We start from the raw sequence: 15,490 nt of genomic DNA on the forward strand, positions 1-15,490 counted from the left end.
GCTGGGGTTATCTACATGCACCCCTTCTCCCCTTATGAGATGGAAGCTACCCGTCCACGGTGGGAGAAAATGAAGCCAACACACAGAGAGAAGCAGAGAGAGGAAAGATGTGAGTTGCTCATTATTTGAGTTTTTAGAGTTCCTGGACCTGGCCCCACCTCAATGAATGAGCCAGATTTACTTATTTACTTATTATTTACTTGCAACTTGTTTCTGCTTGAACTAGTTTGAATTTGGTTTCTGGCACTTGCAACCAAGAGTCCAAACAAGTACAATCATTCATAGGGTTCTTTCTTATACTATCACATACAAAATGTCTTTTGGGGGGTCTGTGCTTCTGTCTTCTCATGTAGATGGCCATCTCACTCAGAGCAGGAGTTGTTTCTTTAAAAATGTTTATTGTGGGGGTGCCTGGGTGGCTCAGTTGGTTGAGCATCCAGCTCTTGATTTTAGCTCAGGTCATGGTCTCAGGGTTGTGGGATCTGTGGGCTCTGTGCTTGTGCTCAGCATGGAGTCTGCTTGTCCCTTTCCCTCTGCTCTCCCCCCACCCCCCACTGCTCTCTCTCAAACAAATAAAATCTTTTAAAAAATGTTTATTGTGTATTTTTGATATAAAAGGACATAGGCAACAAATAAAACATAATAATAAAATTAACCCTTATAACCTGCTATGTGGCCTAAGAACTAGAACATGACTCAGACATGACCCTGCCTGTGGGCTCCTCCCCATCCATAACCTGTCTGCCCCCAGGGGTAACGACTGTCCTAAATTTTATGCTTAGTATTCTCTTGCTCTAGAACAATTTTAGGACAAATTTGTATGACCTCCTTAGAAAAAAGTTGTTTAGCTTTGTTTTTAAGCTTTAGAAAAAATGGTTTAGTGTACATAGTCTTCTGAAACTCGCTTTTTTAACACACCATTTATTTCTAAGATTCATCCATCTTACTGCATGTAACTATAGTTCATCTATTTTCACTGCTGTGTAATATTACATCGTGGGAATAGACCATAATTCACAATTTTTTCCTTCTCCTGGTCACGGACATCTGGCTTTTTCATAATTTTACTATTATAAACAATTCTTCTTTGAACATCCTTGTACATGTCTTTCACGCAGGTGCAAGAGTTCCCAGGGTATAAACCTAGGAGAGGAATTCCTTGCTAGGTTATTGGTGTGTGCAAGTTCAACCATACAAGATGGTGCCAAATCGTTTTCTAAAGTGATTATACCTACTTATCCCCCACCACCACCTTATGTAAGAGCCCCCACTGCCAACATCTTGACCAACTTGGTACCCTACTTCTGTCTCCCCCACTGTACCTAAAAGGGTTTTGGACTCGTAGGATCAAAAATGGTTCATTTACTGATTGCCTGAGACAGGGGAGTGGATGGGGAGGCAGCATGAAAGACAGACGTAGTTGGAAGCTGGAGAAGATGTAGAGACCATCTTCATCCAGAAAGGTGAACAACTAGAACCCCAGTATCTCAGATGGTCGGTGCTGAGCAGATTGCTCTCTGGGCTTCTCTGCGCCAATGCCCTGGGACCCTTTTGGGGGCCTTCATGACTGCCTGATTCGGACCCTCAGGTCTCAGCAAGCTCTTTATGGAGACAAACTTCTAGCATGGGCCTGCTCTGGGGAGCTCGTGCCTGGCAGTGTCCGCCTTGGAGCATTCCAGAGGAAGATTTTCAAATGCCTGTTCAGGCATGTCCCATGAGCCTGGGAGAGGACTTTAAAAACCCACCCCCTTGGGAATCCTATCTATGAGTAATACCCCCTACATCCATATGGGCCCTAATGTCCATTTCAAAGCATTCAGGTTTCTTTGCCCTCTTTACTCTAACTTCTTAAGTTTTTTTTTTTTTTTTAATAGGTAAGTCTTAGTAACATGGTAGAACTTTCTGTTTCCAGCCACCCCGGAAATTCTTAATCTTAGCACATACACACACACACACACACACACACACACACACACACCCTCTCAAAGCACACATTCCTCACTTCAAGTCCAAGGCCTACAAAAAGAGTTTTCTGTTGAAGGTCAGCAGCTCTGATTGCATTTCTTTATTTAGCACATTGTTTTTGCTGAAGCTGATTCCATCACCTTTGAGTTCACGGAAGTGGAGCCCATTAGAAGAGTCGGCAGTCAAGAGGCTCCCAAACAGGCTAAGAGATGCTAAACTTAGGTTCATGTGGCTACTGTGGTTTATTGACAGAAACCTCTCTCTCTCTCTCTCTCTCTCTCTCAGTTTTAATGGAGCCTGCATTTTCCAGCTTTACAGCCACCAACCTGTTTATAGTGGGAAGAAAGGAAACTTGGGGCTTTGGTCCCAGATGTCAACATCCACTCTTATCTCTGCCCTTAAATTCCCTACTCCTCCAGCAAGTGACCTACTTCCCAGGGCCCTAACATGGCTCCATGACACTCACATCCGGGCCTCAGGCTGGCCCAGGCATGCAGATGAGGCAGCGCTGTGTCTGGTCCTGGTGGAGAGGGTTATGGACCTGACTGTTGACTGGTCTCTTGGCTTCTGACCTGTGTCTCTCCTTCCCGCATCTTGATGGCCGGAGCCTGCATGTCTGTGGAGGCGACCATGGCCTTCTCTGGCCCTGGCTTCCTCACGGCTGGCCCTGCCTATACTATTCCCGCCTATGGTTTCTGTCCTCTCTACAGGGACACTGACTTTGTCCTGGGGCCAGCTCTCTGATCCACAGTGTGGGAGTGAAAATATCCACCATGCCAGTGAAGGTGGGCTTACACTTAATGTGCACACATCGTCAGGCGTCATGAGATTGGGGAAGATGAATCCCTTGGACAATGTCTTGCGTTGACATCATGATGGGGATGCTGTCAGGGTCAGCTAGGGCTGTGACTAGGGAGTGAATGGCTCCAACTGCTCCAAATAGCAATCTGTTGATATGTATTTAAACAGAAAAAAAAATGTAATTCTCTCCTGAGCTAGAAATTCCACTTCTAGGAATTTGTTTGATGGAAACACCAAAGACCTATATATGAAAGTGTTTGTGGTGATCCAGTTTCTATTAGCCCAAACTATCTCAATTATCTCAAATTATCTCAATACCTATTTTTCTATCAGATACAGCCGTGCAATGGTGTACCATGCAGCTGCTGCAAAAGCATGAGGTGGTATTCACGGACTCATATGAAACAATCTTCATGGAATATTGTTTGGTGAAAAGATGGTACAAAATCGTATACTATGCTAGCTCCATATTTTAAAGTAGGATATGGAATATACATGTCTGTATGTGCTGACAGTATTTCTAGACAAATTAAAGATGAATAGATAACAGAATATTTTTTAGGGATGAGCATGGGGTGGAGGGACAGTTATTTCTTGCTGTGTGCTCTTGCACTCTGAAGTTTTTGTCCTGTGTAGGTAGGAGTTAAACATAATTTTGAAATATAAAAATGAATATAGGCTGTTTTTTATTCTAATTACTCCCAGGTTTTTATGTCTGGAACATATATATGTCACAGATAGTGGCTCTGACAATGACCTTTTAAGAATGGAAAGACATCATACATATTAGGGAACTGAAAGAAGGATGTGGGATCCCCAAAGTTTGGCCTTGCCCATACAAAGCTGCTGGTCTCGTGTGGCTTTAAGCCCGGGAAAGGGAGCCTCCCCAGCCCCCTGCCACTGCCACCCCATCTCCTAACCCTGGCCACTCATTGGGCCACCAGCACCCTCTTCTCGGGCTCCCAGCTTTGTGTTGAGTATTACTTGGTGGATGCCAGGCCTCAGGCTCAGTGTTAGTGTCAAGGTATTTGCTTTTTTCTTCCCTCCATCCCCACAGCTGGCACAGTGGTCCAGGTCTCTGTAGCTTCCTCAGCTGCTTGCCCCACTTCAATCCACTCCTCACACAGCTGCCTGAGCGATCTTTCTAAACCGTAAGTCGTAACAGCTATTGCCCTGCTTAAAACCCATCCTGTGGCTTCCTATTGCCGTTAGAATATAGCCTCGTTACCATGGCTGTGAGGCCCAGCAAGACCTGACCCTTGCCTCCCTCTTCTCCTGGCCTCTCCCACTGCCCCTCACTCTCACTGCTCCGGCCACACTGGCTTTCTTCCTGTTCCTTGAAGACCCAAGCGTATTCCTGTCCCAGGGCTTTTGCATTTGCCGTTCTCTCTAACCGGACACCTCTTTCGCTCTTTGCGTGCTTGCGTCTCATCATTCAGTTCTCTGCTCGGTGTTACTTTTCTGACTACTCTAAGTAAACAGGGCACCCCTCCCCTAAATCCACTCACCACTCCATCCCATACCGATTTGTTTTCTTATAGTATTTACCAGTGTCAGCAGGGACCTTTGCGACTTGTTTGGGGTCTGATCTTTCTCCAGAGAATTTCAATGCCATTCCCTGTCTCTACGTCCATGGTGCTTTAGGCAGTGCTTGGAGCCTGGTGAGACAGCCGTGTTTACTAAGTGGGCGGACGCAGTACCTGGCAGGTGCTCCATGTTGGTGGAATCTCTGCTGCTTACTTGCTGTGTGGCCTCAGGAAAATCACAATTTCAGCAGCTGTGAAATGGGGCAGGCTGGGAGTACCCAGGCAAACAGAGAATCTCTCTGAGTGGAGCGTTTTGGTTTTTTCTCCAAGTCTATTATTCTAAAGAAGTTGCACAGAAACACAGACTCTGATTTTCCAGCTGGGGCCATTTTCTGCCCACCTTCCTGCTCTGGGAAGCAGCACATGTGCCTGGGAGACTCTCCGGGGAGGGAGCATTGGCCTGGAAAATATCCCAATGCCCAGGGGGAGGGGAGAGGCATGCCTGGGGGTGTTGAACTGTCTCCTGGAAAAGAGTGTGGGAAGAAAGAAAGACTGGGGTAAAGGAACTCAGACTTCAGGGAGGTGGTGTAGGCTGAACCCTCAGACAATGTCTGACGCTCACTGTGGGGACCCAGAAAGAATGAATGATGAACGTGACTATTATTATTACTGTCGCTAGGCCGCGAGCACTTCCAGGAAAGAAGGAACCAGACATGTCGAACGAACTGCATTTTCACAATTCTCTGCCTCATTTCACCTTCACGACAGCCTTTGGGGCAGGTACACTTAGGAACCCCGCTTGGAGCTAAAGAAACTGAGGCAGAGAAGGAGTCTTGCTGCAGAGCCAGGATTCAACACATTCAGGCTCTTCCAATTTTGAGGTGTCTCAGAACTTGCCAGTCTTCTTGGCTTTTGCTCGGCCCGATCTGTTCCGTTTTAGTTACCCACAGGAGAACAACCACTCTGAAATGGAACCGGGGCTGTTGGCTTGTTTTGGAGGGAACAGGGCTCGGAAGAAGAAGGAGCACCCCTGCCTGGCTTTGCAGGAGAATCCTCAGGCGGAGCCCAGGGGCCGCTAGGTAAGGGAGAGAACCAGGGCCAAACCCAGAGAACCTGCTTTCAAGCTTTGAGGTGAGGTGGCTAATCTCCATGCAGCTTACAAGAGGCTCTGGAGGAAGCTGGGCCTTTGGAAGGGGCTCGGCCCAAGTGAACAGAGCTGCCCAAAGCAGGCTCCCACAGGCTGGGAACCCTAGCCTTCTGGGGCTGGATCCTCCAGCCCTGTCCTGACCTTGGAGGGGCGGAGCCAGGCCTCAAATCACAACCTTCCAGCTGAGGGACAGGCGCAGCCTGCAGGTTTTTCCTCTAGAGCTAAGTTTTAGGGGCCATGCCTGACTCAGAACCACACCTGGAGCCACCTGCCCAAGATGCAGCCCCTTGTCCTGCCACACTGTAGGGGTGACATTCTCCACCCTGACTCACTCCTTTCCCCAGAAGGACACCTACAATCTCACCACTGCTGCTAGTGCTTGGGATAAGCCCTTGAGGTCAGATCCTTTGTTCAAAGTCTGCAGGGAGCTGCCATGAAATGTCTCATACCTTCGTGGGAATTTATCCACTCAAGGGCGTGCGGGAGTGAATGTCCTGTTCCAGGGGCTGTAAGGGATTGGGAGTGGCCCCTGAAGGGATCCTGGCGGAATACACTAGAGAAACAGGCCCCAATCAGGCCTGGGGTCAGGGCCGGAAGAACAGGTGGTGGAACCTGGAGGCAAAAAAGGAACCGAATTAGGTGCTTTTTAATCAGACCATTATGTTTTAGGCAACACCTCTGCCGGAGAGTCGGTCTGCTTTAAGGACCGGATGAAGGCAGTGCCGTCAGGGTTTGGTGCTCCGGGAAAGGCCGCCTGGGGTCTGCACGTGTCTTCTCCCCCTGCCCCACCCCCAGCTCAGGCCCCCGTCCCAGTATGTCCCTCCCTACCGCGGGTTCCGGAGTGGCCACCCACAGAGCAGCCTCAGGGCTGGGCGCTGAGTCATAAGGCTCTGGTGCCTGCCATGGGGGGCGGGGTGGGGGGCAGGGTGGCAGATGGCTTGATGTGGGCGTGAGTGAGGGGAGGGCAGGTGGGAGGGGGCAGTGACCCTGGGCCCAGCAGGGAGGGATTTGAGGAAGTGACCTGGGAGGTGGGCTAAGACCTGCAATGAGCTTTCCTTTCCTGCGTCTTTCCTCCCATTTGCGGAGTAGCCAGCGTGGCCAGGTAGGGGTGGAGAGTGACCCTGGGGGTCTAAGGCCTGAGACCCAGGGCTTCCGCACGGCCGGCCTGGCCCGGCTGGTCCAACCGTGGGAGGCAGAGCCTGGCTGTGTTTATCCAGGCTGGCGCTTCCGGAGCAGATGGGCGCCTGTCAGTGCTGCCAGCCAGGAACTGGGCTGAAGTCCACTCATTGCCAAGTGGCAGGTGACTCGGGGGCCTGGAGGGGAACATGTGTTTGGTTTGGCTGTTTAGTAGGGAACGTCTGTCCAGGCCGAGGGCTGCCTGCACACCTGAGGGAGCGCAGCCCCAGCTTGTGTCGCACACAGTGCCGACTCCTTGACCCCAAGACACTCGGCCCTTCTAGTTCCTGAGAGCGGGGCAATCTGGGAAGGCGGCTCCAGGGTCCAAGTCTACTTTCTGCCACCTCTGTCTTGTGTAGTATTTACCTAGGGCTGCCGTAACAAAGTGCCACCCGCTGGGGGTTTAAGCAACAGAGATGCACGCTCTCCCAGTTCTGGAGGCTGGGAGTCCCAGATTGGGGGGGGGGGGCGGGGTTGATGCCCCAGGGAGCCTCTCTCCAGGCTTCTGGAGGCTGTCAGCCGTCCTGCAGGTTCCTGGCTTGCAGGTACATCCTCTGTCCTCCTTCTCCCTCTTCCCTCGGCTTTCTCCCCTCCGTGGCCCCCGTGTTTGGTCTCTTCCGAAAGGACAGCGGTCGTTGGATTAAGGGCCCACCCTACTCCAGTATGACCTCAGCTTAATTTACTTGTATCCACAACGACCCTATTTGGGACCTAATAAAGTCGCATTCCGAGGTTCCAGGCAGGACAGAGATTTGGGGAGGACACTATCGGACCCGGGGAAGTGGGGTTGCTCTCCTGCCTTGCTCTTACTCCCAGCTTTAACGTTTCCTCCCTCTCACGCCGCCACTTCCCTGCACCCAGGCTGGAGCGGACAGCGAGGATAAGGCTGCCCCTGTCCCAATCCCATGGAGCCACAGCTGTTAATTAGCAAGAAAACACTCTAGAAAGGCAGGAATGATTTTTACTGACATGCTCTTCCCCATTAAGGGGCAATCCACTTACAACTGTGATTTTTTTCATCCTTTTTGGGGTTTCAGAGGCTTCTGGGAATCTGAGGGAAAGCTTTGGACTCCCACTCAGGATAAACGCATGCACAAACACAGCTCTCAGTGGCGACACAGCCTTCCAGGGCCTGTCTGTCCGTCTGCCCGCAGGTTCCAGGGAGGATCCTCTCAGGGCTAAGGAATGCCTGCCCAGGAGCCAAAAGCGGGTCCAGGGGTTGTCAGGCTGGGCAAGGGCCAAGGAGGGTTTCCTCACGTTGGATCCTTGCCAGTGTGTGTGTGTGTGTGTGTGTGTGTGTGTGTGCATGTGCACGCTCCGGGGGAGGGTAGGCATCACTGAGGAGGGGGGTGGATGTGGAGGGCCCAAGAAAAGGAGGATACCCTGAGGTGGTGTGAACATGTATTTTTCTCTTGTCTCAGTAGCCACCATGCCAGAGACACTGTTGAGAAGAGGTCCAGCCCTGGGATGGCTTTCTAAGATGTATTATTAAATGGGAGGGGGTGGGGAGTTGAAGCATAACGCACCCACCATTATCCTGTTTGTGTAAAAACACCCACTGTGTACTTATGCATATATATATATATATATATATATATATATATATATATATATACACAGAGACCTCCCAAAGTATAAACAGAAAACAGTGGCTGCTTCTGGGGAGGGGTCTAGCACTTTCCTTGATGCTCCCTATGTTTTAGTATGGTTTGACTTTTTACAGTAACAATGTATTCAAATGTTAATTGTGGATTAAATAAGTTAACAGCTTTTCAAAGAAAGGCTCTTGATATTTGGGGGTTTCCGATCCCTTTGAAAAGCCCTGAAAACCACGGGCCTGATCTCCACCTGTGCACCTGCCCACTGTAAGAATCCCCAGGCTGGGGGGAGGACCGGAGTCCCGGTCCTGAAACTGACCCAGCTCCTTCCCTTGGAGAAGCCCACCTCCTGCCCCAGCCAGGCCACTGGGGTGTCCTTTTCCCTTCTCCCCGCTTCCCACCCAGCCCCCAGTAAATTCTTGCCTGATCGTCCTCTGGGCCAGTGGTTCTCAAACTAGAGGCAACAGAATCACCTGGGGGCCTTGTTAAAGTGGATTGCTAGAGCACCCCCCCACCTAGGGTGGGGCCTGGGATTTCCTTTTCTAACAAGTGTCCAGGTAATTGGATATGATGGATCCTCCTGCTCGACTTTGAGAACCACTGCTCTAGGTAAAGGGCATTAGTTGTGCCTTTTAGGGTTCACCTGGAATGCAAAGAGGGGCTCCAGTGGGGAACAAAGGCTTGTCACCTCTCCTGTGTGGCGGTGAGGAGAAAGTCCTGGGGACTCGTGTGGGGGCAGGGAGAAGGGGAACATCTTCTACTCTTAGGGGTTAGGACTAAGAGATGCCTGCACTGGAAGACTTTTGATTGTCTCAGCAGAAGGGGATCATCCCGCCCCAAGCTTCCTTCCTGTCCCATCAGCCTATGCGTCCCCTCTGCACTGAGACCGAAGGTGGGGCTACAGAGGCAAGGACGGGAGGGGTAAAAGGTAAGGGAGGGGCTCTACAGCCCCTGAGCTTCCCTTTTCTATCTTCCAGGCTCTGAGGTTCTTGTGAATTGAAAGAGAGGGTCTTACCCACCCTCCCCTCCCCTCAAGGAACTTGATTGAACAAATTCGTGTCCCTGGCACCCGGCCCAGCAACTGGCACGAAGTCAGCGCCCAGTGAATGTGCGTTAAAGGACAGAAAGGTGGAAGCTTAGCCCCACCCTGCAGGCTGGAGGACGCCATGCTGGAAGCAGGGGAAGGCTTTCTGGGGTACTTTTCCACTCCTTCCCTTTCTGCCTCTTGCCCTCCAGCAAGTCCCAGTTCTCCCTATGTCCACAGGGAGCAGCTGTGGGTTTGTTTTCTTCCCTGCGGTGAATGTGTCCCACCCTGGGGGTAGTTGAAGGGAGGACTCAGAGCCCCAGTGAATTAAACCCCGAGGATGGAATGCGGGGCCTCAGGGCTAGTGGAGTTGTGCAAGGTCAGGATTCAGGAGCAGTGGGTTCTTAGAGGCCTCTCCACCCCAAGCCACATCAGACTTGCCCTCTGGAATCTCTCTTCAGGCCTCAGTGGGAGTCATAAAGATGCAGGCTCCCTGGGGGCTCGCTTCGGGGGAAGTGCCCTGGGCGCCACCACGGAGGGGGGCCTGTGTGTGTGAGGCGCTTCTGGGGATGAGCTCAGCCATTGTTTGGAGCTGCTTTGTCTGCTCAACTGCCCCGGGAGTGATGAAAGAGGGTCGGCCGTGCCAGATTCTAGCAGAGGCAGAGATAAGAGCCCTTACCAAATAGAGGGGCAGCAGCCGTGGCTACCTGCCTGCCGAGCCCGGGGAAGGCTTGTTCGGTCTGCCCCTTGAGAGCCTCAGTGAGGGGTGCAGCCCGGCAGCGCCCTGGCCCCCAGTTCCTTTCGCCTGCTGGGGGGCAGGGGAGGGTGGATAGTGACCTGTGGAGGGACAGGGACACCCGGAGCCGCTGCAGATCCCAGGTGAACCCTGTGAGGCCCAACAGCCAAGAGTTCCCAGTGACTTCTCAGGAGCCCAAGTCCACAGTCCTGCTCCTCCTCCACCTCTGCAGCCTCAGCTCGGGCCAGCCCTTGCTTCCCGCCCCTCACCCCTCACCCCGCGCTCGCTCTGGCCCGCACGGCGCCCGGCTCTGGGGTGCAAAGGCTCCCACTCGCGGGGCTCCCAGTGGCATGCACAGAGAGAGTTGGCAACCGGCAGCTCAACCCAACAGGCGCTGAGAGCTGTGTCTGGGGAACACCGAAGGAAGCAACCCCTTCTGGAACTCGTCTCCTTCCACATCCGCACTGAACTCTGTCTGGTCTCCCGTTTGACTGATGCCGGCTCCTGTCTCTTGAGCTCTGGCGTTCAGAGAAGGGCTTGCCACGCCTTCCCCATCCTTGCCGCAGCACGACACAGGGAGACTGTGAACCCACTTAACAGAAAAGGAAACTGACGAAGAGTGTGGCTCAGGAGCTTGCCCCCCTTCCACGCCTTGATTGCCCTTCATTCCTAACTGTTCCTCCCACTGCAGGAAGATTCCCAGTCCCTGAGGTCTGGCCTCCCTTGTCTTCTCGGTCCTCTTTCCAGCCGTGTCCCCACGCCCACCCCTCCACAATCTCGCGTCCTCCCACACCTCCCGTATCTGGATCAGAGGCTCCAGCACCCTCCAGATGTGCACCCACACTTCTTCCCCGCTTGCTGGGCATTTCCATCCAGGCATCCTGCCAGAGCTCAGCCCGCTGTGCCCAAGCCCTCCATCTCTCCAGACCCCTCGCTGACTGTTGTCGGTGCCCCCAGTTCCTGGTCATCCAGGTCCCAAGGCGTCTCTCTTTTGCATCCATCCAGAACACACAGTGCTCTGTGGCACGGCGGGGGCAGATGGGGCAGTGACATCCCACTTAAGACTCTTCTGGTTGCAAGTGACAAAAAATTCCTATTGGAACTGCTGGGATCCGTAACAGACCCAACTGAGCTGGCGTCAGACAAGCTGAGCCCAGCCACTCAGATGGTACCATCAGGCCTTTCAGCTCCGCACATGCCCAGTACTGGCTCTGCTCTTAGTCTCCCGGGTGGCACAGTGGCCCTCAGCTGGGGGCTACACCCTCTAGGATGGGAAGGAAGAGGCCAGGTGCCTTTGTGAGAAGGGCAACAGGGCGATCACAAGGTGGGAGAGGCAAGCAGGGGCCAGTCCGTAGGGCCCTTCTTTCTCCCCTTGCGGGGCCCAGGAGTCGGTGCATGTCCACCTCCTCCAGGAAGCCCAAAAGCCCTCCCTGCCTCACTGGTCCAGTCTCACCAGTTTGCCCAGCTCTCTGGGGCAATGAGCTAGAATGGGAGTTATGTGAGAATTGCAACATCCTCTCTCTTTGCCCTCGAGGAACAGGGAAGATAGCATCTATACGGACTCCATAAGAGGGTTGGCAATCCGGATGGTGGACAAGAGCACCGGGTGAGGACTGAGGGGAAATAATGGGAGGTGTGGATGGCCGAGGCTGGAGGGTGGGGGGTCAGGGAAGTGTGCACATCCTCTGTGCACTACATTGAAATGGCAGTCGGGACGGGAAGACCTCGCCTGTGCCCACCACTCCCAGACCCTGGGAGGTGATGGGGGTCAGCCCCACCCATTACCCAGGCCCTTTGTGGGGGAGGGGAGCTCAGGCTCACAATGCAGCCCAACACTGACCATTCTCCCCTGCCCCCACCTGGATTAGGGTTGTAGCTGGGGTCTAGGAATAGCGGTTGGGAGCAACAGTATTTTATTATCGGTTTCCATTAACGAATATTGACTGGGTACCTGCTTCAGGACCCACTGAACACAATAGGCAAATTATCCATTAGATTTTTTGAGCATCGGGGCGCCTGGGTGGCTCAGTCGTTAAGCGTCTGCCTTCGGCTCAGGTCATGATCCCAGGGTCCTGGGATCGAGCCCCGCATCGGGCTCCCTGCTCCGCGGGAAGCCTGCTTCTCCCTCCCCCACTCCCCCTGCTTGTGTTCCCTCTCTCGCTGTGTCTTTCTCTGTCAAATAAATAAATAAAATCTTTAAAAAAAAAAAAAAAGATTTTTTGAGCATCTACTACTGGGTTCAAGGCTCCATATAAGGCAAGGAGCTCAAAGTAAAATGAAATGCTTGGTTTCAGAAGCTGCATTAGCCTAGGTTTTTGTTTTTCCATTTTTAATGATTGATGACAGAAGCTTTAGTACAGATATCAGCGTCCTGCTCTCAGTCATGAAAATCTTGGTTCAGCCAGGTTTTAACTAGAATTATTCCCTCTAATCTCCCCTACAAAGAGTTTTGGGTTTTGTTTTTGTTTTTGTTTTAAGTGATCTCTACGCTCAACATGGGGCTTGAACTCACAACCCCGAGATCAAGAGTCGCACGCTCCACTGTCTGAGCCAACCAGGTGCCCTTTAAGAGTTCTTAATTATATGAATAAGTGGGTTTGTAAAATTGCGGGGGGATTCAGTCAGCTTTCATCAGCTTCTCTTTTTTTTAAGTAACATATTTCTTTCTTTTTTATTTTAGAAAAGAATCGGGAAGAAAATTAAAAAATGATCCATACTCCTCCCACCCAGATGACCCCTTGTTCTTGCTTCTTAAATGCATTTGGAAAAGAGTTGAAATGCTAGAGAAAGACCCAGAATGTGAAGTAAAACTGTCCCATTGCTCCTTCCCAGATTCAGGTTTCTCCTCCTAAAGGTTTGTGCCATTCACGGCGTCTTACATCCCTCCAGAAAAGGTTTAATGCGTTTGTAAGCATCATAAATGCATTATTAGGGGTGCCTGGGTGGCTCAGTCGTTAAGCGTCTGCCTTCGGCTCAGGTCGTGATCCCAGGGTCCTGGGATTGAGCCCCATATCGGGCTCTCTGCTTGGCGGGGAGCCTGCTTCTCCCTCTCCCACTCCCCCTGCTTGTGTTCCCTCTCTCGCTGTCTCTCTCTGTCAAATAAATAAATAAAATCTTAAAAACAATAAATGCATTATTATATCCTATTCATAGAAGGTTCTCCCAGAAGTTAAGAAGGGTTGCTCTCAGGGTCCGTGGGTGGCTCAGTCGTTAAGCGTCTGCCTTCGGCTCAGGTCGTGATCCCAGGGTCCTGGGATCGAGCCCCACATTGGGCTCCCTGCTCAGCAGGGAGTCTGCTTCTCCCTCTCCCACTCCCCCTGCTTGTGTTCCCTCTCTCACTGTGTCTCTCTCTGTCAAATAAATAAATAAAATATTAAAAAAAAAAAAGAAGTGTTGTTCTCTGTCCTTTGATAGTTCATTTTTATATGTATTTTTGTCTTGTCCTATCACATCTGCATTCCTAGTCAGAGGAACCAGGTATCCTGTGCTCCCCAGGCTTGGACTTGCTGGGTGACCTCAGCAAGTCACTTCACTTCACTGAGGCTCAGTTTTCTCATGGAGAAAATGAGGATCCTGGTGGGGGTTCCACGGGAGTGGGCCTGAAGCAAGGCCTGGTTAGCTGGGAGGCATTCCACACATGCCAGAGTGTTCCCTTAGCCCCTTTTGGAAGGAGGCAGGGCCACTGGTTCTAAATTAATGTTACAGAAGGGCCTGTCAGCAGTTACCCCTCAGAATGACCTGTCGCTTCACTTCCCAGCTGCAGGAAGAGGACCGTGGGAGTCTCCTGACAGGAGATGACAGGGTCGCACGAATTCCTCACCCTCGGTGTTGGCTCCCACCCCAGGTGCTCAATCGATCCGACTCTGGAGGGTTGGACCCATCTGTCCTTGGCTGGGAAGGAATCCCTGCTAACAGTGGGACAGCCCCCTGATATATGGCCCCTGTCCCCCTCCCGCTATTCTTTCTCTGACCTCAGGTTTTAAGATCTCTGTGACCCCTGCCTCAGGGAGCAAACGGCCCACAGGAAAGGTCTCTAGCATCCTCCGGGGTCCAGAAGGTGACTTGGCTATTGTCAGCAAACCTGCGTGCAGCCCCAGGAAGTCTGAAGGCAGGGCAAGCTTCCAGCCTAAGGAGGTGGGGCTGTGCTGACGGCAGATGAGGGCAGAGGGCTGACGGAGCATGCTGGGAGGCGGCTCCGCAGCGCTGCTCCTTCGCAGGTGTTGCTTCCTTGGCCCTCCCAGATGCACTCCCCCTTTGCAGATGAGGATGCTGAGGCTCAGAGAGCTGAGCCAATTTGCTATTCAGTGAGTAAGGGGCAGAGCCAGGACTGGAGTCTGACTGCGGAGTTCAGAGCTCGTGCTCTGCCCCCAGGCCAGGCACGGGTGGGGACCAAACTGGGCCCCCAGAACTCAAGGCCACAAAGGGGCTGCCCACTCACAGGCACAGGCATGCTTCTCTTGGGGTCTGCTTTTATGAGGCCTGTTCTCTCAGTATCCCCAGTGTCTAGAACAGTGCCTGGCACATAGTATGTGCTCAGATAATCTCTGTGGAATAAAGAAAAGAATGGACAGCAAAAATGGCTGGCAAGCTAATTAGATGACCCCTCCACCAATGCTCCAAGGCTGATGCTCCCTAAACTCGTCTTGAGGCCCTGTGAGAAATGGTGTGAGCTTAACACCAAGCCACCAACCAGATTTTGGAGAGGGGCACGACCCCCACTCTCTTTAGTAGCCTCTTTGCCTTCCGAGTCAGACCCTTCGTGGTCTGCAGCATGCGGCGAGGCCCGTGAGGTCCCCAAGCCCAGGCTGCTGGAGGACTGTGGCCTCCCGTGGACATCCCCTAGACTGGGGTCCAGGCAGAGAGGCCCTGACTGGAGGAGTGAGGACGGGGTGCTCAGCAACGGAACATTTGTGTCAGCTCACACGGTGGCTCCAGCTGCCCTCCCAGGGCTGGGGGAGGGGGCTGAAGGTCACAGTGGGGTCAGCCTTGTTTGCGTCCGGCTGAGGTGCTCCCAGCTCACGAGCGAGTCAGACATCCACAGCCCGGCCTACGAGGAGCACATATTAACAGTAAGAGCAGAAATTTAAGGAGCATTTGCCACGCATTGGACACAGGTGGCTTCCATGTAATTTTCTCATTTAACTCTTACAAACACTTAGGGGCTAAGTACCATTTCATCTTCATTGTGCAGATGAGAAAACAGAGGTACCTGAAAGTTACAGCCTAAAAGGTTGTAAGTGGGATTTGAACCTCAGAGCCCGGCTCCAGAGTCGTGTTTGGCCTCCTTGTGTTTGGCCACCAGGACCCACTGTCATTGTCAGGGCCAGGCCTCTGAGCAGCCTCCGCCCAGGGCTGCTTTCTCCAGCCTCTAGAAGCGTCGGGCCCTGCCTTTCCACTGCGCGGGTGAGCCACTGTCACCTCTGAGCAACTGGGGAAAAAGAGAGCGACGCCGCCCGTCAGGCCTGGAAGCTTCCTACGAGCCCTGAGCTTCCAGGTAAGAAGTCCAGCTCCTCTGTG

At 52.4% G+C, this 15,490-nt stretch overlaps 1 long non-coding RNA gene across 1 annotated transcript; it reads left to right on the plus strand.

Moving 5' to 3' along the window:
* The first annotated feature begins 9,294 nt into the window (after nucleotides 1–9,294).
* On the plus strand, nucleotides 9,295–13,298 carry LOC144382448 (uncharacterized). Its single transcript, XR_013449431.1, has 4 exons — nucleotides 9,295–9,408; nucleotides 11,508–11,579; nucleotides 12,452–12,531; nucleotides 12,654–13,298. It is a non-coding gene; the product is annotated as an uncharacterized LOC144382448 (long non-coding RNA).
* Nucleotides 13,299–15,490: the final 2,192 nt, after the last annotated feature.

This window comes from Halichoerus grypus, chromosome 7 (assembly GCF_964656455.1).
Source record: "Halichoerus grypus chromosome 7, mHalGry1.hap1.1, whole genome shotgun sequence".
Lineage (NCBI taxonomy): Eukaryota > Metazoa > Chordata > Mammalia > Carnivora > Phocidae > Halichoerus > Halichoerus grypus.